The following is a 21,553-nucleotide window of genomic DNA, read 5'->3' on the forward strand; positions in this document are numbered from 1 at the left end:
TGGACCTGGTTTCTCTGGCTCTACAGCAGCTTGGCTGACCTGCTTCGTAGGCTCTAGAGAAACTCTACTGAGCTGGTTCTCTGGCTCTACAATGGCTCTGCTGACCTGGTTCTCTGGCTCTAAAGCAGCTCTGCTGACCTGTTCTATGGCTCTAAAGCAGCTCTGCTGACCTGGTTCTCTGTCTCTAAAGCAGCTCTGCTGACCTGGTTCTCTGCCTCTAGAGCAGCTCTGCTAACCTGGTTCTTAGGCTCTAGGGCAGCTCTGCTGACCTGGTTCTCTGGCTCTAAAGCAGCTCTGCTGACCTGGTTCTCAGGTTCTAGAGGAGGTCTGCTGACCTGGTTCTCTGGCTCTAAAGCAGATCTGCTGACCTGGTTCTCTGCCTCTAGAGCAGCTCTGATGACCTGGTTCTCAGGCTCTAGAGTAGCTCTGCTGATCTGGTTCTCAGGCTCTAACACAGCTCTGCTGACCTAGTTCTCTGGCTCTAAAGCAGCTCTGCTGACCTGGTTCTCTGGCTCTAGATCAGCTCTGCTGACCTGGTTCTTAGGCTCTAGAGCAGCTCTGCTGACCTGGTTCTTAGGCTCTAAAGCAGCTCTGCTGACCTGGTTCTCTGGCTCTATAGCAGCTGTGCTGACCTGCTTCTTAGGCTCTAGAGCAGCTCTGCTGACCTGGTTCTCTCCCTCTAAAGCAGCACTGCTGACTTGGTTTCTCTGACTCTAGAGCAGCTCTGCTGATATGGTTCTTAGGCTCTAGAGCAGCTCTGCTGACCTGGTTTTCTATCTCTAAAGCCGCTCTGCTGCCCTGGTTCTCTCCCTCTAAAGCAGCTCTGTTGACCTGGTTTCTCTGGCTCTACAGCAGCTTGGCTGACCTGCTTCGTAGGCTCTAGAGAAACTCTACTGAGCTGGTTCTCTGGCTCTACAATGGCTCTGCTGACCTGGTTCTCTGGCTCTAAAGCAGCTCTGCTGACCTGTTCTATGGCTCTAAAGCAGCTCTGCTGACCTGGTTCTCTGTCTCTAAAGCAGCTCTGCTGACCTGGTTCTCTGCCTCTAGAGCAGCTCTGCTAACCTGGTTCTTAGGCTCTAGGGCAGCTCTGCTGACCTGGTTCTCTGGCTCTAAAGCAGCTCTGATGACCTGGTTCTCTGGCTCTAAAGCAGCTCTGCTGACCTGGTTCTATGGCTCTAAATCAGCTCTGCTGACCTGGTTCTCAGGTTCTAGAGGAGGTCTGCTGACCTGGTTCTCTGGCTCTAAAGCAGATCTGCTGACCTGGTTCTCTGCCTCTAGAGCAGCTCTGATGACCTGGTTCTCAGGCTCTAGAGTAGCTCTGCTGACCTGGTTCTCTGGCTCTAGATCAGCTCTGCTGACCTGGTTCTTAGGCTCTAGAGCAGCTCTGCTGACCTGGTTCTTAGGCTCGAAAGCAGCTCTGCTGACCTGGTTCTCTGGCTCTATAGCAGCTGTGCTGACCTGCTTCTTAGGCTCTAGAGCAGCTCTGCTGACCTGGTTCTCTCCCTCTAAAGCAACTCTGCTGACCTGGTTTCTCTGCCTCTACAGCAGCTCTGCTGACCTGGTTCTCTGACTCTAAAGCAGCCCTGTTGGCCTGGTTTCTCTGGCTCTACAGCAGCTCTGCTGACCTGGTTCTCTGGCTCTAAAGCAGCTCTGCTGACCTGGTTCTCTGGTTCTAGAGCAGCTGTGCTGACCTGGTTCATAGGCTCTAGAGCAGCACTGCTGGCCTGGTTCTCTCCCTCTAAAGCAGCTCTGCTGACCTGGTTTCTCTGGCTCTACAGCAGCTCTGCTGACCTGGTTCTCTGACTCTAGAGCAGCTCTGCTGACCTGGTTCTCTGGCTCTGAAGCAGCTCTGCTGACCTAGTTCTCTGGCTCTAAAGCAGCTCTGCTGACCTGGTTCTCTCCCTCTAAAGCAGCACTACTGACCTGGTTTCTCTGGCTCTAGAGCAGCTCTGCTGACCTGGTTCTCAGGTTCTAGGGCAGCTCTGCTGACCTGGTTGTTAGGCTCTAGAGCAGCTCTGCAGACCTGCTTCTTAGGCTCTAAAGCAGCTCTGCTAACCTGGTTCTCTAGCTCTATAGCAGCTATGCTGACCTGGTTCTTATGCTCTACAGCAGCTCTGCTGACCTGGTTCTTAGGCTCTAAAGCAGCTCTGCTGACCTGGTTCTCTGGCTCTATAGCAGTTGTGCTGACCTGGTTCTTAGGCTCTAGAGCACCTCTGCTGACCTGGTTCTCTCCCTCTAAAGCAACTCTGCTGACCTGGTTTCTCTGGCTCTACAGCAGCTCTGCTGACCTGGTTTTCTGACTATAAAGCAGCTCTGCTGACCAGGTTTCTCTGGCTCTACAGCAGCTCTGCTGACCTGGTTCTCTGGCTCTAAAGCAGCTCTGCTGACCTGGTTCTGGAGCAGCTGTGCTGACCTGGTTTTTAGGCTCTAGAGCAGCTCTGCTGAGCTGGTTCTCTCCCTCTAAAGCAGCACTGCTGACTTGGTTTCTCTGACTCTAGAGCAGCTCTGCTGATATGGTTCTTAGGCTCTAGAGCAGCTCTGCTGACCTGGTTTTCTATCTCTAAAGCCGCTCTGCTGACCTGGTTCTCTCCCTCTAAAGCAGCTCTGTTGACCTGGTTTCTCTGGCTCTGGCAGCTTGGCTGACCTGCTTCGTAGGCTCTAGAGAAACTCTACTGAGCTGGTTCTCTGGCTCTACAATGGCTCTGCTGACCTGGTTCTCTGGCTCTAAAGCAGCTCTGCTGACCTGTTCTATGGCTCTAAAGCAGCTCTGCTGACCTGGTTCTCTGTCTCTAAAGCAGCTCTGCTGACCTGGTTCTCTGCCTCTAGAGCAGCTCTGCTAACCTGGTTCTTAGGCTCTAGGGCAGCTCTGCTGACCTGGTTCTCTGGCTCTAAAGCAGCTCTGTTGACCTGGTTCTCTGGCTCTAAAGCAGCTCTGCTGACCTGCTTTCTCTGGCTCTACAGCGGCTCTGCTGACCTGGTTCTCTGGCTCTACAGCAGCTCTGATGACCTGGTTCTCTGGCTCTAAAGCAGCTCTGCTGACCTGGTTCTATGGCTCTAAATCAGCTCTGCTGACCTGGTTCTCAGGTTCTAGAGGAGGTCTGCTGACCTGGTTCTCTGGCTCTAAAGCAGATCTGCTGACCTGGTTCTCTGCCTCTAGTGCAGCTCTGATGACCTGGTTCTCAGGCTCTAGAGTAGCTCTGCTGACCTGGTTCTCTGGCTCTAACACAGCTCTGCTGACCTAGTTCTCTGGCTCTAAAGCAGATCTGCTGACCTGGTTCTCTGGCTCTAGATCAGCTCTGCTGACCTGGTTCTTAGGCTCTAGAGCAGCTCTGCTGACCTGGTTCTTAGGCTCTAAAGCAGCTCTGCTGACCTGGTTCTCTGGCTCTATAGCAGCTGTGCTGACCTGCTTCTTAGGCTCTAGAGCAGCTCTGCTGACCTGGTTCTCTCCCTCTAAAGCAACTCTGCTGACCTGGTTTCTCTGCCTCTACAGCAGCTCTGCTGACCTGGTTCTCTGACTCTAAAGCAGCTCTGTTGGCCTGGTTTCTCTGGCTCTACAGCAGCTCTGCTGACCTGGTTCTCTGGCTCTAAAGCAGCTGTGCTGACCTGGTTCTCTGGTTCTAGAGCAGCTGTGCTGACCTGGTTCTTAGGCTCTAGAGCAGCGCTGCTGACCTGGTTCTCTCCCTCTAAAGCAGCTCTGCTGACCTGGTTTCTCTGGCTCTACAGCAGCTCTGCTGACCTGGTTCTCTGGCTCTAGAGCAGCTCTGCTGACCTTGTTTTTAGGCTCTAGAGCAGCTCTGCTGACCTGTTTTTCTGGCTCTAAAGCAGCTCTGCTGACCTTGTTCTCTCCCTCTAAAGCAGCTCTGTTTACCTGCTTTCTCTGCCTCTACAGCAGCTCTGCTGACCTGGTTCTCTGACTCTAAAGCAGCTCTGCTGACCTGGTTCTCTGGCTCTATAGCAGTTGTGCTGACTTGGTTCTTAGGCTCTAGAGCACCTCTGCTGACCTGGTTCTCTCCCTCTAAAGCAACTCTGCTGACCTGGTTTCTCTGGCTCTACAGCAGCTCTGCTGACCTGGTTTTCTGACTATAAAGCAGCTCTGCTGACCAGGTTTCTCTGGCTCTACAGCAGCTCTGCTGACCTGGTTCTCTGGCTCTAAAGCAGCTCTGCTGACCTGGTTCTGGAGCAGCTGTGCTGACCTGGTTTTTAGGCTCTAGAGCAGCTCTGCTGACCTGGTTCTCTCCCTCTAAAGCAGCACTGCTGACTTGGTTTCTCTGACTCTAGAGCAGCTCTGCTGATATGGTTCTTAGGCTCTAGAGCAGCTCTGCTGACCTGGTTTTCTATCTCTAAAGCCGCTCTGCTGACCTGGTTCTCTCCCTCTAAAGCAGCTCTGTTGACCTGGTTTCTCTGGCTCTGGCAGCTTGGCTGACCTGCTTCGTAGGCTCTAGAGAAACTCTACTGAGCTGGTTCTCTGGCTCTAAAATGGCTCTGCTGACCTGGTTCTCTGGCTCTAAAGCAGCTCTGCTGACCTGTTCTATGGCTCTAAAGCAGCTCTGCTGACCTGGTTCTCTGTCTCTAAAGCAGCTCTGCTGACCTGGTTCTCTGCCTCTAGAGCAGCTCTGCTAACCTGGTTCTTAGGCTCTAGGGCAGCTCTGCTGACCTGGTTCTCTGGCTCTAAAGCAGCTCTGTTGACCTGGTTCTCTGGCTCTAAAGCAGCTCTGCTGACCTGCTTTCTCTGGCTCTACAGCGGCTCTGCTGACCTGGTTCTCTGGCTCTACAGCAGCTCTGATGACCTGGTTCTCTGGCTCTAAAGCAGCTCTGCTGACCTGGTTCTATGGCTCTAAATCAGCTCTGCTGACCTGGTTCTCAGGTTCTAGAGGAGGTCTGCTGACCTGGTTCTCTGGCTCTAAAGCAGATCTGCTGACCTGGTTCTCTGCCTCTAGTGCAGCTCTGATGACCTGGTTCTCAGGCTCTAGAGTAGCTCTGCTGACCTGGTTCTCTGGCTCTAACACAGCTCTGCTGACTTAGTTCTCTGGCTCTAAAGCAGATCTGCTGACCTGGTTCTCTGGCTCTAGATCAGCTCTGCTGACCTGGTTCTTAGGCTCTAGAGCAGCTCTGCTGACCTGGTTCTTAGGCTCTAAAGCAGCTCTGCTGACCTGGTTCTCTGGCTCTATAGCAGCTGTGCTGACCTGCTTCTTAGGCTCTAGAGCAGCTCTGCTGACCTGGTTCTCTCCCTCTAAAGCAACTCTGCTGACCTGGTTTCTCTGCCTCTACAGCAGCTCTGCTGACCTGGTTCTCTGACTCTAAAGCAGCTCTGTTGGCCTGGTTTCTCTGGCTCTACAGCAGCTCTTCTGACCTGGTTCTCTGGCTCTAAAGCAGCTGTGCTGACCTGGTTCTCTGGTTCTAGAGCAGCTGTGCTGACCTGGTTCTTAGGCTCTAGAGCAGCGCTGCTGACCTGGTTCTCTCCCTCTAAAGCAGCTCTGCTGACCTGGTTTCTCTGGCTCTACAGCAGCTCTGCTGACCTGGTTCTCTGGCTCTAGAGCAGCTCTGCTGACCTTGTTTTTAGGCTCTAGAGCAGCTCTGCTGACCTGTTTTTCTGGCTCTAAAGCAGCTCTGCTGACCTTGTTCTCTCCCTCTAAAGCAGCTCTGTTTACCTGCTTTCTCTGCCTCTACAGCAGCTCTGCTGACCTGGTTCTCTGACTCTAAAGCAGATCTGTTGGCCTGGTTTCTCTGGCTCTACAGCAGCTCTGCTGACCTGGTTCTCTGGCTCTAAAGCAGCTCTGCTGACCTGGTTCTCTGGTTCTAGAGCAGCTGTGCTGACCTGGTTCTTAGGCTCTAGAGCAGCTCTGCTGACCTGGTTCTCTCCCTCTAAAGCAGCTCTGCTGACCTGGTTCTCTGGCTCTAGAGCAGCTCTGCTGACCTGGTTCTCTGACTCTAGAGCAGCTCTGCTGACATGGTTCTCTGGCTCTGAAGCAGCTCTGCTGACCTAGTTCTCTGGCTCTAAAGCAGCTCTGCTGACCTGGTTCTCTCCCTCTAAAGCAGCACTACTGACTTGGTTTCTGTGGCTCTAGAGCAGCTCTGCTGACCTGGTTCTCAGGCTCTAAGGCAGCTCTGCTGACCTGGTTCTCTGGCTCTACAGCAGCTCTGCTGACCTGGTTGTTAGGCTCTAGAGCAGCTCTGCAGACCTGGTTCTTAGGCTCTAAAGCAGCTCTGCTGACCTGGTTCTCTAGCTCTATAGCAGCTATGCTGACCTAGTTCTTATGCTCTACAGCAGCTCTGCTGACCTGGTTCTTAGGCTCTAAAGCACCTCTGCTGACCTGGTTCTCTGGCTCTATAGCAGTTGTGCTGACCTGGTTCTTAGGCTCTAGAGCACCTCTGCTGACCTGGTTCTCTCCCTCTAAAGCAGCTCTGCTGACCTGGTTTCTCTGGCTCTACAGCAGCTCTGCTGACCTGGTTTTCCGACTGTAAAGCAGCCCTGCTGACCAGGTTTCTCTGGCTCTACAGCAGCTCTGCTGACCTGGTTCTCTGGCTCTAAAGCAGCTCTGCTGACCTGGTTCTGGAGCAGCTGTGCTGACCTGGTTTTTAGGCTCTAGAGCAGCTCTGCTGACCTGGTTCTCTCCCTCTAAAGCAGCACTGCTGACTTGGTTTCTCTATTTCTAAAGCCGCTCTGCTGACCTGGTTCTCTCCCTCTAAAGCAGCTCTGTTGACCTGGTTTCTCTGGCTCTACAGCAGCTTGGCTGACCTGCTTCGTAGGCTCTAGAGAAACTCTACTGAGCTGGTTCTCTGGCTCTACAATGGCTCTGCTGACCTGGTTCTCTGGCTCTAAAGCAGCTCTGCTGACCTGTTCTATGGCTCTAAAGCAGCTCTGCTGACCTGGTTCTCTGGCTCTAGATCAGCTCTGCTGACCTGGTTCTTAGGCTCTAGAGCAGCTCTGCTGACCTGGTTCTTAGGCTCTAAAGCAGCTCTGCTGACCTGGTTCTCTGGCTCTATAGCAGCTGTGCTGACCTGCTTCTTAGGCTCTAGAGCAGCTCTGCTGACCTGGTTCTCTCCCTCTAAAGCAACTCTGCTGACCTGGTTTCTCTGCCTCTACAGCAGCTCTGCTGACCTGGTTCTCTGACTCTAAAGCAGCTCTGTTGGCCTGGTTTCTCTGGCTCTACAGCAGCTCTGCTGACCTGGTTCTCTGGCTCTAAAGCAGCTGTGCTGACCTGGTTCTCTGGTTCTAGAGCAGCTGTGCTGACCTGGTTCTTAGGCTCTAGAGCAGCGCTGCTGACCTGGTTCTCTCCCTCTAAAGCAGCTCTGCTGACCTGGTTTCTCTGGCTCTACAGCAGCTCTGCTGACCTGGTTCTCTGGCTCTAGAGCAGCTCTGCTGACCTTGTTTTTAGGCTCTAGAGCAGCTCTGCTGACCTGGTTTTCTGGCTCTAAAGCAGCTCTGCTGACCTTGTTCTCTCCCTCTAAAGCAGCTCTGTTTACCTGCTTTCTCTGCCTCTACAGCAGCTCTGCTGACCTGGTTCTCTGACTCTAAAGCAGATCTGTTGGCCTGGTTTCTCTGGCTCTACAGCAGCTCTGCTGACCTGGTTCTCTGGCTCTAAAGCAGCTCTGCTGACCTGGTTCTCTGGTTCTAGAGCAGCTCTGCTGACCTGGTTCTCTGGCTCTAGAGCAGCTCTGCTGACCTGGTTCTCTGACTCTAGAGCAGCTCTGCTGACATGGTTCTCTGGCTCTGAAGCAGCACTGCTGACCTAGTTCTCTAGCTCTAAAGCAGCTCTGCTGACCTGGTTCTCTCCCTCTAAAGCAGCACTACTGACCTGGTTTCTGTGGCTCTAGAGCAGCTCTGCTGACCTGGTTCTCAGGCTCTAAGGTAGCTCTGCTGACCTGGTTCTCTGGCTCTACAGCAGCTCTGCTCACCTGGTTGTTAGGCTCTAGAGCAGCTCTGCAGACCTGGTTCTTAGGCTCTAAAGCAGCTCTGCTGACCTGGATCTCTAGCTCTATAGCAGCTATGCTGACCTGGTTCTTATGCTCTACAGCAGCTCTGCTGACCTGGTTCTTAGGCTCTAAAGCAGCTCTGCTGACCTGGTTCTCTGGCTCTATAGCAGTTGTGCTGACCTGGTTCTTAGGCTCTAGAGCACCTCTGCTGACCTGGTTCTCTCCCTCTAAAGCAGCTCTGCTGACCTGGTTTCTCTGGCTCTACAGCAGCTCTGCTGACCTGGTTTTCCGACTCTAAAGCAGCTCTGCTGACCAGGTTTCTCTGGCTCTACAGCAGCTCTGCTGACCTGGTTCTCTGGCTCTAAAGCAGCTCTGCTGACCTGGTTCTGGAGCAGCTGTGCTGACCTGGTTTTTAGGCTCTAGAGCAGCTCTGCTGACCTGGTTCTCTCCCTCTAAAGCAGCACTGCTGACTTGGTTTCTCTATCTCTAAAGCCGCTCTGCTGACCTGGTTCTCTCCCTCTAAAGCAGCTCTGTTGACCTGGTTTCTCTGGCTCTACAGCAGCTTGGCTGACCTGCTTCGTAGGCTCTAGAGAAACTCTACTGAGCTGGTTCTCTGGCTCTACAATGGCTCTGCTGACCTGGTTCTCTGGCTCTAAAGCAGCTCTGCTGACCTGTTCTATGGCTCTAAAGCAGCTCTGCTGACCTGGTTCTCTGTCTCTAAAGCAGCTCTGCTGACCTGGTTCTCTGCCTCTAGAGCAGCTTTGCTAACCTGGTTCTTAGGCTCTAGGGAAGCTCTGCTGACCTGGTTCTTAGGCTCTAGAGCAGCTCTGCTGACCTGGTTCTTAGGCTCTATAGCAGCTCTGCCTACCTGGTTCTTAGGCTCTAAAGCAGCTCTGCTGACCTGGTTCTCTGGCTCTATAGCAGCTGTGCTTATCTGCTTCTTAGGCTCTAGAGCAGCTCTGCTGACCTGGTTCTCTCCCTCTAAAGCAAGTCTGCTGACCTGGTTTCTCTGCCTCTACAGCAGCTCTGCTGACCTGGTTCTCTGGCTCTAAAGCAGCTCTGCTGACCTGGTTCTCTGGTTCTAGAGCAGCTGTGCTGACCTGGTTCTTAGGCTCTAGAGCAGCTCTGCTGACCTGGTCCTCTCCCTCTAAAGCAGCTCTGCTGACCTGGTTCTCTGGGTCTAGAGCAGCTCTGCTGACCTGGTTCTCTGACTCTAGAGCAGCTCTGCTGACCTGGTTCTCTGGCTCTGAAGCAGCTCTGCTGACCTAGTTCTCTGGCTCTAAAGCAGCTCTGCTGACCTGGTTCTCTCCCTCTAAAGCAGCACTACTGACCTGGTTTCTGTGGCTCTAGAGCAGCTCTGCTGACCTGGTTCTCAGGCTCTAAGGCATCTCTGCTGACCTGGTTCTCTGTCTCTACAGCAGCTCTGCTGACCTGGTTGTTAGGCTCTAGAGCAGCTCTGCAGACCTGGTTCTTAGGCTCTAAAGCAGCTCTGCTGACTTGGTTCTCTAGCTCTATAGCAGCTATGCTGACCTGGTTCTTATGCTCTACAGCAGCTCTGCTGACCTGGTTCTTAGGCTCTAAAGCAGATCTGCTGACCTGGTTCTCTGGCTCTATAGCAGTTGTGATGACCTGGTTCTTAGGCTCTAGAGCACCTCTGCTGACCTGGTTCTCTCCCTCTAAAGCAGCTCTGCTAACCTGGTTTCGAGGGAGACCTGGTTTTCCGACTCTGCTGACCTGGTTTTCCGACTCTAAAGCAGCTCTGCTGACCAGGTTTCTCTGGCTCTACAGCAGCTCTGCTGACCTGGTTCTCTGGCTCTAAAGCAGCTCTGCTGACCTGGTTCTGGAGCAGCTGTGCTGACCTGGTTTTTAGGCTCTAGAGCAGCTCTGCTGACCTGGTTCTCTCCCTCTAAAGCAGCACTGCTGACTTGGTTTCTCTATCTCTAAAGCCGCTCTGCTGACCTGGTTCTCTCCCTCTAAAGCAGCTCTGTTGACCTGGTTTCTCTGGCTCTACAGCAGCTTGGCTGACCTGCTTCGTAGGCTCTAGAGAAACTCTACTGAGCTGGTTCTCTGGCTCTACAATGGCTCTGCTGACCTGGTTCTCTGGCTCTAAAGCAGCTCTGCTGACCTGTTCTATGGCTCTAAAGCAGCTCTGCTGACCTGGTTCTCTGTCTCTAAAGCAGCTCTGCTGACCTAGTTCTCTGCCTCTAGAGCAGCTCTACTAACCTGGTTCTTAGGCTCTAGGGCAGCTCTGCTGACCTGGTCCTCTGGCTCTAAAGCAGCTCTGTTGACCTGGTTCTCTGGCTCTAAAGCAGCTCTGCTGACCTGCTTTCTCTGGCTCTACAGCGGCTCTGCTGACCTGGTTCTCTGGCTCTAAAGCAGCTCTGCTGACCTGGTTCTATGGCTCTAAATCAGCTCTGCTGACCTGGTTCTCAGGTTCTAGAGGAGGTCTGCTGACCTGGTTCTCTGGCTCCAAAGCAGATCTGCTGACCTGGTTCTCTTCCTCTAGAGCAGCTCTGATGACCTGGTTCTCAGGCTCTAGAGTAGCTCTGCTGACCTGGTTCTCTGGCTCTAACACAGCTCTGCTGACCTAGTTCTCTGGCTCTAAAGCAGCTCTGCTGACCTGGTTCTCTGGCTCTAGATCAGCTCTGCTGACCTGGTTCTTAGGCTCTAAAGCAGCTCTGCTGACCTGGTTCTCTGGCTCTATAGCAGCTGTGCTGACCTGGTTCTCTGGTTCTAGAGCAGCTGTGCTGACCTGGTTCTTAGGCTCTAGAGCAGCTCTGCTGACCTGGTTCTCTCCCTCTAAAGCAGCTCTGCTGACCTGGTTTCTCTGGCTCTACAGCAGCTCTGCTGACCTGGTTCTCTGACTCTAGAGCAGCTCTGCTGACCTGGTTCTCTGGCTCTGAAGCAGCTCTGCTGACCTAGTTCTCTGGCACTAAAGCAGCTCTGCTGACCTGGTTCTCTCCCTCTAAAGCAGCACTACTGACCTGGTTTCTCTGGCTCTAGAGCAGCTCTGCTGACCTGGTTCTCAGGTTCTAGGGCAGCTCTGCTGACCTGGTTCTCTGGCTCTACAGCAGCTCTGCTGACCTGGTTGTTAGGCTCTAGAGCAGCTCTGCAGACCTGGTTCTTAGGCTCTAAAGCAGCTCTGCTGACCTGGTTCTCTAGCTCTATAGCAGCTATGCTGACCTGGTTCTTATGCTCTACAGCAGCTCTGCTGACCTGGTTCTTAGGCTCTAAAGCACCTCTGCTGACCTGGTTCTCTGGCTCTATAGCAGTTGTGCTGACCTGGTTCTTAGGCTCTAGAGCACCTCTGCTGACCTGGTTCTCTCCCTCTAAAGCAGCTCTGCTGACCTGGTTTCTCTGGCTCTACAGCAGCTCTGCTGACCTGGTTTTCCGACTGTAAAGCAGCTCTGCTGACCAGGTTTCTCTGGCTCTACAGCAGCTCTGCTGACCTGGTTCTCTGGCTCTAAAGCAGCTCTGCTGACCTGGTTCTGGAGCAGCTGTGCTGACCTGGTTTTTAGGCTCTAGAGCAGCTCTGCTGACCTGGTTCTCTCCCTCTAAAGCAGCACTGCTGACTTGGTTTCTCTATTTCTAAAGCCGCTCTGCTGACCTGGTTCTCTCCCTCTAAAGCAGCTCTGTTGACCTGGTTTCTCTGGCTCTACAGCAGCTTGGCTGACCTGCTTCGTAGGCTCTAGAGAAACTCTACTGAGCTGGTTCTCTGGCTCTACAATGGCTCTGCTGACCTGGTTCTCTGGCTCTAAAGCAGCTCTGCTGACCTGTTCTATGGCTCTAAAGCAGCTCTGCTGACCTGGTTCTCTGGCTCTAGATCAGCTCTGCTGACCTGGTTCTTAGGCTCTAGAGCAGCTCTGCTGACCTGGTTCTTAGGCTCTAAAGCAGCTCTGCTGACCTGGTTCTCTGGCTCTATAGCAGCTGTGCTGACCTGCTTCTTAGGCTCTAGAGCAGCTCTGCTGACCTGGTTCTCTCCCTCTAAAGCAACTCTGCTGACCTGGTTTCTCTGCCTCTAAAGCAGCTCTGCTGACCTGGTTCTCTGACTCTAAAGCAGCTCTGTTGGCCTGGTTTCTCTGGCTCTACAGCAGCTCTGCTGACCTGGTTCTCTGGCTCTAAAGCAGCTGTGCTGACCTGGTTCTCTGGTTCTAGAGCAGCTGTGCTGACCTGGTTCTTAGGCTCTAGAGCAGCGCTGCTGACCTGGTTCTCTCCCTCTAAAGCAGCTCTGCTGACCTGGTTTCTCTGGCTCTACAGCAGCTCTGCTGACCTGGTTCTCTGGCTCTAGAGCAGCTCTGCTGACCTTGTTTTTAGGCTCTAGAGCAGCTCTGCTGACCTGGTTTTCTGGCTCTAAAGCAGCTCTGCTGACCTTGTTCTCTCCCTCTAAAGCAGCTCTGTTTACCTGCTTTCTCTGCCTCTACAGCAGCTCTGCTGACCTGGTTCTCTGACTCTAAAGCAGATCTGTTGGCCTGGTTTCTCTGGCTCTACAGCAGCTCTGCTGACCTGGTTCTCTGGCTCTAAAGCAGCTCTGCTGACCTGGTTCTCTGGTTCTAGAGCAGCAGTGCTGACCTGGTTCTTAGGCTCTAGAGCAGCTCTGCTGACCTGGTTCTCTCCCTCTAAAGCAGCTCTGCTGACCTGGTTCTCTGGCTCTAGAGCAGCTCTGCTGACCTGGTTCTCTGACTCTAGAGCAGCTCTGCTGACATGGTTCTCTGGCTCTGAAGCAGCTCTGCTGACCTAGTTCTCTAGCTCTAAAGCAGCTCTGCTGACCTGGTTCTCTCCCTCTAAAGCAGCACTACTGACCTGGTTTCTGTGGCTCTAGAGCAGCTCTGCTGACCTGGTTCTCAGGCTCTAAGGCAGCTCTGCTGACCTGGTTCTCTGGCTCTACAGCAGCTCTGCTCACCTGGTTGTTAGGCTCTAGAGCAGCTCTGCAGACCTGGTTCTTAGGCTCTAAAGCAGCTCTGCTGACCTGGATCTCTAGCTCTATAGCAGCTATGCTGACCTGGTTCTTATGCTCTACAGCAGCTCTGCTGACCTGGTTCTTAGGCTCTAAAGCAGCTCTGCTGACCTGGTTCTCTGGCTCTATAGCAGTTGTGCTGACCTGGTTCTTAGGCTCTAGAGCACCTCTGCTGACCTGGTTCTCTCCCTCTAAAGCAGCTCTGCTGACCTGGTTTCTCTGGCTCTACAGCACCTCTGCTGACCTGGTTTTCTGACTCTAAAGCAGCTCTGCTGACCAGGTTTCTCTGGCTCTACAGCAGCTCTGCTGACCTGCTTCTCTGGCTCTAAAGCAGCTCTGCTGACCTGGTTCTGGAGCAGCTGTGCTGACCTGGTTTTTAGGCTCTAGAGCAGCTCTGCTGACCTGGTTCTCTCCCTCTAAAGCAGCACTGCTGACTTGGTTTCTCTATCTCTAAAGCCGCTCTGCTGACCTGGTTCTCTCCCTCTAAAGCAGCTCTGTTGACCTGGTTTCTCTGGCTCTACAGCAGCTTGGCTGACCTGCTTCGTAGGCTCTAGAGAAACTCTACTGAGCTGGTTCTCTGGCTCTACAATGGTTCTGCTGACCTGGTTCTCTGGCTCTAAAGCAGCTCTGCTGACCTGTTCTATGGCTCTAAAGCAGCTCTGCTGACCTGGTTCTCTGTCTCTAAAGCAGCTCTGCTGACCTGGTTCTCTGCCTCTAGAGCAGCTTTGCTAACCTGGTTCTTAGGCTCTAGGGAAGCTCTGCTGACCTGGTTCTTAGGCTCTAGAGCAGCTCTGCTGACCTGGTTCTTAGGCTCTATAGCAGCTCTGCCTACCTGGTTCTTAGGCTCTAAAACAACTCTGCTGACCTGGTTCTCTGGCTCTATAGCAGCTGTGCTTATCTGCTTCTTAGGCTCTAGAGCAGCTCTGCTGACCTGGTTCTCTCCCTCTAAAGCAAGTCTGCTGACCTGGTTTCTCTGCCTCTACAGCAGCTCTGCTGACCTGGTTCTCTGGCTCTAAAGCAGCTCTGCTGACCTGGTTCTCTGGTTCTAGAGCAGCTGTGCTGACCTGGTTCTTAGGCTCTAGAGCAGCTCTGCTGACCTGGTCCTCTCCCTCTAAAGCAGCTCTGCTGACCTGGTTCTCTGGCTCTAGAGCAGCTCTGCTGACCTGGTTCTCTGACTCTAGAGCAGCTCTGCTGACCTGGTTCTCTGGCTCTGAAGCAGCTCTGCTGACCTAGTTCTCTGGCTCTAAAGCAGCTCTGCTGACCTGGTTCTCTCCCTCTAAAGTAGCACTACTGACCTGGTTTCTGTGGCTCTAGAGCAGCTCTGCTGACCTGGTTCTCAGGCTCTAAGGCATCTCTGCTGACCTGGTTCTCTGTCTCTACAGCAGCTCTGCTGACCTGGTTGTTAGGCTCTAGAGCAGCTCTGCAGACCTGGTTCTTAGGCTCTAAAGCAGCTCTGCTGACCTGGTTCTCTAGCTCTATAGCAGCTATGCTGACCTGGTTCTTATGCTCTACAGCAGCTCTGCTGACCTGGTTCTTAGGCTCTAAAGCAGATCTGCTGACCTGGTTCTCTGGCTCTATAGCAGTTGTGCTGACCTGGTTCTTAGGCTCTAGAGCACCTCTGCTGACCTGGTTCTCTCCCTCTAAAGCAGCTCTGCTAACCTGGTTTCGAGGGAGACCTGGTTTTCCGACTCTGCTGACCTGGTTTTCTGACTCTAAAGCAGCTCTGCTGACCAGGTTTCTCTGTCTCTACAGCAGCTCTGCTGACCTGGTTCTCTGGCTCTAAAGCAGCTCTGCTGACCTGGTTCTGGAGCAGCTGTGCTGACCTGGTTTTTAGGCTCTAGAGCAGCTCTGCTGACCTGGTTCTCTCCCTCTAAAGCAGCACTGCTGACTTGGTTTCTCTATCTCTAAAGCCGCTCTGCTGACCTGGTTCTCTCCCTCTAAAGCAGCTCTGTTGACCTGGTTTCTCTGGCTCTACAGCAGCTTGGCTGACCTGCTTCGTAGGCTCTAGAGAAACTCTACTGAGCTGGTTCTCTGGCTCTACAATGGCTCTGCTGACCTGGTTCTCTGGCTCTAAAGCAGCTCTGCTGACCTGTTCTATGGCTCTAAAGCAGCTCTGCTGACCTGGTTCTCTGTCTCTAAAGCAGCTCTGCTGACCTGGTTCTCTGCCTCTAGAGCAGCTCTGCTAACCTGGTTCTTAGGCTCTAGGGCAGCTCTGCTGACCTGGTTCTCTGGCTCTAAAGCAGCTCTGTTGACCTGGTTCTCTGGCTCTAAAGCAGCTCTGCTGACCTGCTTTCTCTGGCTCTACAGCGGCTCTGCTGACCTGGTTCTCTGGCTCTAAAGCAGCTCTGCTGACCTGGTTCTATGGCTCTAAATCAGCTCTGCTGACCTGGTTCTCAGGTTCTAGAGGAGGTCTGCTGACCTGGTTCTCTGGCTCCAAAGCAGATCTGCTGACCTGGTTCTCTTCCTCTAGAGCAGCTCTGATGACCTGGTTCTCAGGCTCTAGAGTAGCTCTGCTGACCTGGTTCTCTGGCTCTAACACAGCTCTGCTGACCTAGTTCTCTGGCTCTAAAGCAGCTCTGCTGACCTGGTTCTCTGGCTCTAGATCAGCTCTGCTGACCTGGTTCTTAGGCTCTAAAGCAGCTCTGCTGACCTGGTTCTCTGGCTCTATAGCAGCTGTGCTGACCTGGTTCTCTGGTTCTAGAGCAGCTGTGCTGACCTGGTTCTTAGGCTCTAGAGCAGCTCTGCTGACCTGGTTCTCTCCCTCTAAAGCAGCTCTGCTGACCTGGTTTCTCTGGCTCTACAGCAGCTCTGCTGACCTGGTTCTCTGACTCTAGAGCAGCTCTGCTGACCTGGTTCTCTGGCTCTGAAGCAGCTCTGCTGACCTAGTTCTCTGGCTCTAAAGCAGCTCTGCTGACCTGGTTCTCTCCCTCTAAAGCAGCACTACTGACCTGGTTTCTCTGGCTCTAGAGCAGCTCTGCTGACCTGGTTCTCAGGTTCTAGGGCAGCTCTGCTGACCTGGTTCTCTGGCTCTACAGCAGCTCTGCTGACCTGGTTGTTAGGCTCTAGAGCAGCTCTGCAGACCTGGTTCTTAGGCTCTAAAGCAGCTCTGCTGACCTGGTTCTCTAGCTCTATAGCAGCTATGCTGACCTGGTTCTTATGCTCTACAGCAGCTCTGCTGACCTGGTTCTTAGGCTCTAAAGCAGCTCTGCTGACCTGGTTCTCTGGCTCTATAGCAGTTGTGCTGACCTGGTTCTTAGGCTCTAGAGCACCTCTGCTGACCTGGTTCTCTCCCTCTAAAGCAGCTCTGCTGACCTGGTTTCTCTGGCTCTACAGCAGCTCTGCTGACCTGGTTTTCTGACTCTAAAGCAGCTCTGCTGACCAGGTTTCTCTGGCTCTACAGCAGCTCTGCTGACCTGGTTCTCTGGCTCTATAGCAGCTGTGCTGACCTGCTTCTTAGGCTCTAGAGCAGCTCTGCTGACCTAGTTCTCTCCCTCTAAAGCAACTCTGCTGACCTGGTTTCTCTGCCTCTACAGCAGCTCTGCTGATCTGGTTCTCTGACTCTAAAGCAGCTCTGTTGACCTGGTTCTCTGGCTCTAAAGCAGCTCTGCTGACCTGCTTTCTCTAGCTCTACAGCGGCTCTGCTGACCTGGTTCTCTGGCTCTAAAGCAGCTCTGCTGAACTGGTTCTATGGCTCTAAATCAGCTCTGCTGACCTGGTTCTCAGGTTCTAGAGGAGGTCTGCTGACCTGGTTCTCTGGCTCCAAAGCAGATCTGCTGACCTGGTTCTCTGCCTCTAGAGCAGCTCTGATGACCTGGTTCTCAGGCTCTAGAGTAGCTCTGCTGACCTGGTTCTCTGGCTCTAACACAGCTCTGCTGACCTAGTTCTCTGGCTCTAAAGCAGCTCTGCTGACCTGGTTGTTAGGCTCTAGAGCAGCTCTGCAGACCTGGTTCTTAGGCTCTAAAGCAGCTCTGCTGACCTGGTTCTCTAGCTCTATAGCAGCTATGCTGACCTGGTTCTTATGCTCTACAGCAGCTCTGCTGACCTGGTTCTTAGGCTCTAAAGCAGATCTGCTGACCTGGTTCTCTGGCTCTATAGCAGTTGTGCTGACCTGGTTCTTAGGCTCTAGAGCACCTCTGCTGACCTGGTTCTCTCCCTCTAAAGCAGCTCTGCTAACCTGGTTTCTCTGGCTCTACAGCAGCTCTGCTGACCTGGTTTTCCGACTCTAAAGCAGCTCTGCTGACCAGGTTTCTCTGGCTCTACAGCAGCTCTGCTGACCTGGTTCTCTGGCTCTAAAGAAGCTCTGCTGACCTGGTTCTGGAGCAGCTGTGCTGACCTGGTTTTTAGGCTCTAGAGCAGCTCTGCTGACCTGGTTCTCTCCCTCTAAAGCAGCACTGCTGACTTGGTTTCTCTATCTCTAAAGCCGCTCTGCTGACCTGGTTCTCTCCCTCTAAAGCAGCTCTGTTGACCTGGTTTCTCTGGCTCTACAGCAGCTTGGCTGACCTGCTTCGTAGGCTCTAGAGAAACTCTACTGAGCTGGTTCTCTGGCTCTACAATGGCTCTGCTGACCTGGTTCTCTGGCTCTAAAGCAGCTCTGCTGACCTGTTCTATGGCTCTAAAGCAGCTCTGCTGACCTGGTTCTCTGTCTCTAAAGCAGCTCTGCTGACCTGGTTCTCTGCCTCTAGAGCAGCTTTGCTAACCTGGTTCTTAGGCTCTAGGGCAGCTCTGCTGACCTGGTTCTTAGGCTCTAGAGCAGCTCTGCTGACCTGGTTCTTAGGCTCTATAGCAGCTCTGCTGACCTGGTTCTTAGGCTCTAAAGCAGCTCTGCTGACCTGGTTCTCTGGCTCTATAGCAGCTGTGCTTATCTGCTTCTTAGGCTCTATAGCAGCTATGCTGACCTGGTTCTTATGCTCTACAGCAGCTCTGCTGACCTGGTTCTTAGGCTCTAAAGCAGCTCTGCTGACCTGGTTCTCTGGCTCTATAGCAGTTGTGCTGACCTGGTTCTTAGGCTCTAGAGCACCTCTGCTGACCTGGTTCTCTCCCTCTACAGCAGCTCTGCTGACCTGGTTTCTCTGGCTCTACAGCAGCTCTGCTGACCTGGTTTTCTGACTCTAAAGCAGCTCTGCTGACCAGGTTTCTCTGGCTCTACAGCAGCTCTGCTGACCTGGTTCTCTGGCTCTATAGCAGCTGTGCTGACCTGCTTCTTAGGCTCTAGAGCAGCTCTGCTGACCTAGTTCTCTCCCTCTAAAGCAACTCTGCTGACCTGGTTTCTCTGCCTCTACAGCAGCTCTGCTGATCTGGTTCTCTGACTCTAAAGCAGCTCTGTTGGCCTGGTTTCTCTGGCTCTACAGCAGCTCTGCTGACCTGGTTCTCTGGCTCTAAAGCAGCTCTGCTGACCTGGTTCTCTGGTTCTAGAGCAGCTGTGCTGACCTGGTTCTCTGGCTCTAGAGCAGCTCTGCTGACCTGGTTCTCTCCCTCTAAAGCAGCTCTGCTGACCTGGTTTCTCTGGCTCTACAGCAGCTCTGCTGACCTGGTTCTCTGACTCTAGAGCAGCTCTGCTGACCTGGTTCTCTGGCTCTGAAGCAGCTCTGCTGACCTAGTTCTCTGGCTCTAAAGCAGCTCTGCTGACCTGGTTCTCTCCCTCTAAAGCAGCACTACTGACCTGGTTTCTCTGGCTCTAGAGCAGCTCTGCTGACCTGGTTCTCAGGTTCTAGGGCAGCTCTGCTGACCTGGTTCTCTGGCTCTACAGCAGCTCTGCTGACCTGGTTGTTCGGCTCTAGAGCAGCTCTGCAGACCTGGTTCTTAGGCTCCAAAGCAGCTCTGCTGACCTGGTTCTCTAGCTCTATAGCAGCTATGCTGACCTGGTTCTTATGCTCTACAGCAGCTCTGCTGACCTGGTTCTTAGGCTCTAAAGCAGCTCTGCTGACCTGGTTCTCTGGCTCTATAGTAGTTGTGCTGACCTGGTTCTTAGGCTCTAGAGCACCTCTGCTGACCTGGTTCTCTCCCTCTAAAGCAGCTCTGCTGACCTGGTTTCTCTGGCTCTACAGCAGCTCTGCTGACCTGGTTTTCTGACTCTAAAGCAGCTTTGCTGACCAGGTTTCTCTGGCTCTACAGCAGCTCTGCTGACCTGGTTCTCTGGCTCTAAAGCAGCTCTGCTGACCTGGTTCTGGAGCAGCTGTGCTGACCTGGTTTTTAGGCTCTAGAGCAGCTCTGCTGACCTAGTTCTCTCCCTCTAAGGCAGCACTGCTGACTTGGTTTCTCTGACTCTAGAGCAGCTCTGCTGATATGGTTCTTAGGCTCTAGAGCAGCTCTGCTGACCTGGTTTTCTATCTCTAAAGCCGCTCTGCTGACCTGGTTCTCTCCCTCTAAAGCAGCTCTGTTGACCTGGTTTCTCTGGCTCTACAGCAGCTTGGCTGACCTGCTTCGTAGGCTCTAGAGAAACTCTACTGAGCTGGTTCTCTGGCTCTACAATGGCTCTGCTGACCTGGTTCTCTGGCTCTAAAGCAGCTCTGCTGACCTGTTCTATGGCGCTAAAGCAGCTCTGCTGTCCTGGTTCTCTGTCTCTAAAGCAGCTCTGCTGACCTGGTTCTCTGCCTCTAGAGCAGCTCTGCTAACCTGGTTCTTAGGCTCTAGGGCAGCTCTGCTGACCTGGTTCTCTGGCTCTAAAGCAGCTCTGTTGACCTGGTTCTCTGGCTCTAAAGCAGCTCTGCTGACCTGCTTTCTCTGGCTCTACAGCGGCTCTGCTGACCTGGTTCTCTGGCTCTACAGCAGCTCTGATGACCTGGTTCTCTGGCTCTAAAGCAGCTCTGCTGACCTGGTTCTATGGCTCTAAATCAGCTCTGCTGACCTGGTTCTCAGGTTCTAGAGGAGGTCTGCTGACCTGGTTCTCTGGCTCCAAAGCAGATCTGCTGACCTGGTTCTCTGCCTCTAGAGCAGCTCTGATGACCTGGTTCTCAGGCTCTAGAGTAGCTCTGCTGACCTGGTTCTCTGGCTCTAACACAGCTCTGCTGACCTAGTTCTCTGGCTCTAAAGCAGCTCTGCTGACCTGGTTCTCTGGCTCTAGATCAGCTCTGCTGACCTGGTTCTTAGGCTCTAGAGCAGCTCTGCTGACCTGGTTCTTAGGCTCTAAAGCAGCTCTGCTGACCTGGTTCTCTGGCTCTATAGCAGCTGTGCTGACCTGGTTCTCTGGTTCTAGAGCAGCTGTGCTGACCTGGTTCTTAGGCTCTAGAGCAGCTCTGCTGACCTGGTTATCTCCCTCTAAAGCAGCTCTGCTGACCTGGTTCTCTGGCTCTAGAGCAGCTCTGCTGACCTGGTTCTCTGACTCTAGAGCAGCTCTGCTGACCTGGTTCTCTGGCTCTGAAGCAGCTCTGCTGACCTAGTTCTCTGGCTCTAAAGCTGCTCTGCTGACCTGGTTCTCTCCCTCTAAAGCAGCACTACTGACCTGGTTTCTGTGGCTCTAGAGCAGCTCTGCTGACCCGGTTCTCAGGCTCTAAGGCAGCTCTGCTGACCTGGTTCTCTGGCTCTACAGCAGCTCTGCTGACCTGGTTGTTAGGCTCTAGAGCAGCTCTGCAGACCTGGTTCTTAGGCTCTAAAGCAGCTCTGCTGACCTGGTTCTCTAGCTCTATAGCAGCTATGCTGACCTGGTTCTTATGCTCTACAGCAGCTCTGCTGACCTGGTTCTTAGGCTCTAAAGCAGCTCTGCTGACCTGGTTCTCTGGCTCTATAGCAGTTGTGCTGACCTGGTTCTTAGGCTCTAGAGCACCTCTGCTGACCTGGTTCTCTCCCTCTAAAGCAGCTCTGCTGACCTGGTTTCTCTGGCTCTACAGCAGCTCTGCTGACCTGGTTTTCCGACTCTAAAGCAGCTCTGCTGACCAGGTTTCTCTGGCTCTACAGCAGCTCTGCTGACCTGGTTCTCTGGCTCTAAAGCAGCTCTGCTGACCTGGTTCTGGAGCAGCTGTGCTGACCTGGTTTTTAGGCTCTAGAGCAGCTCTGCTGACCTGGTTCTCTCCCTCTAAAGCAGCACTGCTGACTTGGTTTCTCTGGCTCTACAGCAGCTCTGCTGACCTGGTTCTCTGACTCTAGAGCAGCTCTGCTGATATGGTTCTTAGGCTCTAGAGCAGCTCTGCTGACCTGGTTTTCTATCTCTAAAGCCGCTCTGCTGACCTGGTTCTCTCCCTCTAAAGCAGCTCTGTTGACCTGGTTTCTCTGGCTCTACAGCAGCTTGGCTGACCTGCTTCGTAGGCTCTAGAGAAACTCTACTGAGCTGGTTCTCTGGCTCTACAATGGCTCTGCTGACCTGGTTCTCTGGCTCTAAAGCAGCTCTGCTGACCTGTTCTATGGCTCTAAAGCAGCTCTGCTGACCTGGTTCTCTGTCTCTAAAGCAGCTCTGCTGACCTGGTTCTCTGCCTCTAGAGACGCTTTGCTAACCTGGTTCTTAGGCTCTAGGGCAGCTCTGCTGACCTGGTTCTTAGGCTCTAGAGCAGCTCTGCTGATCTGGTTCTTAGGCTCTAGAGCAGCTCTGCTGACCTGGTTCTTAGGCTCTAAAGCAGCTCTGCTGACCTGGTTCTCTGGCTCTATAGCAGCTGTGCTGATCTGCTTCTTAGGCTCTAGAGCAGCTCTGCTGACCTGGTTCTCTCCCTCTAAAGCAAGTCTGCTGACCTGGTTTCTCTGCCTCTACAGCAGCTCTGC

Source organism: Triturus cristatus, chromosome 1_1, assembly GCF_964204655.1.
Source record: "Triturus cristatus chromosome 1_1, aTriCri1.1, whole genome shotgun sequence".
Lineage (NCBI taxonomy): Eukaryota > Metazoa > Chordata > Amphibia > Caudata > Salamandridae > Triturus > Triturus cristatus.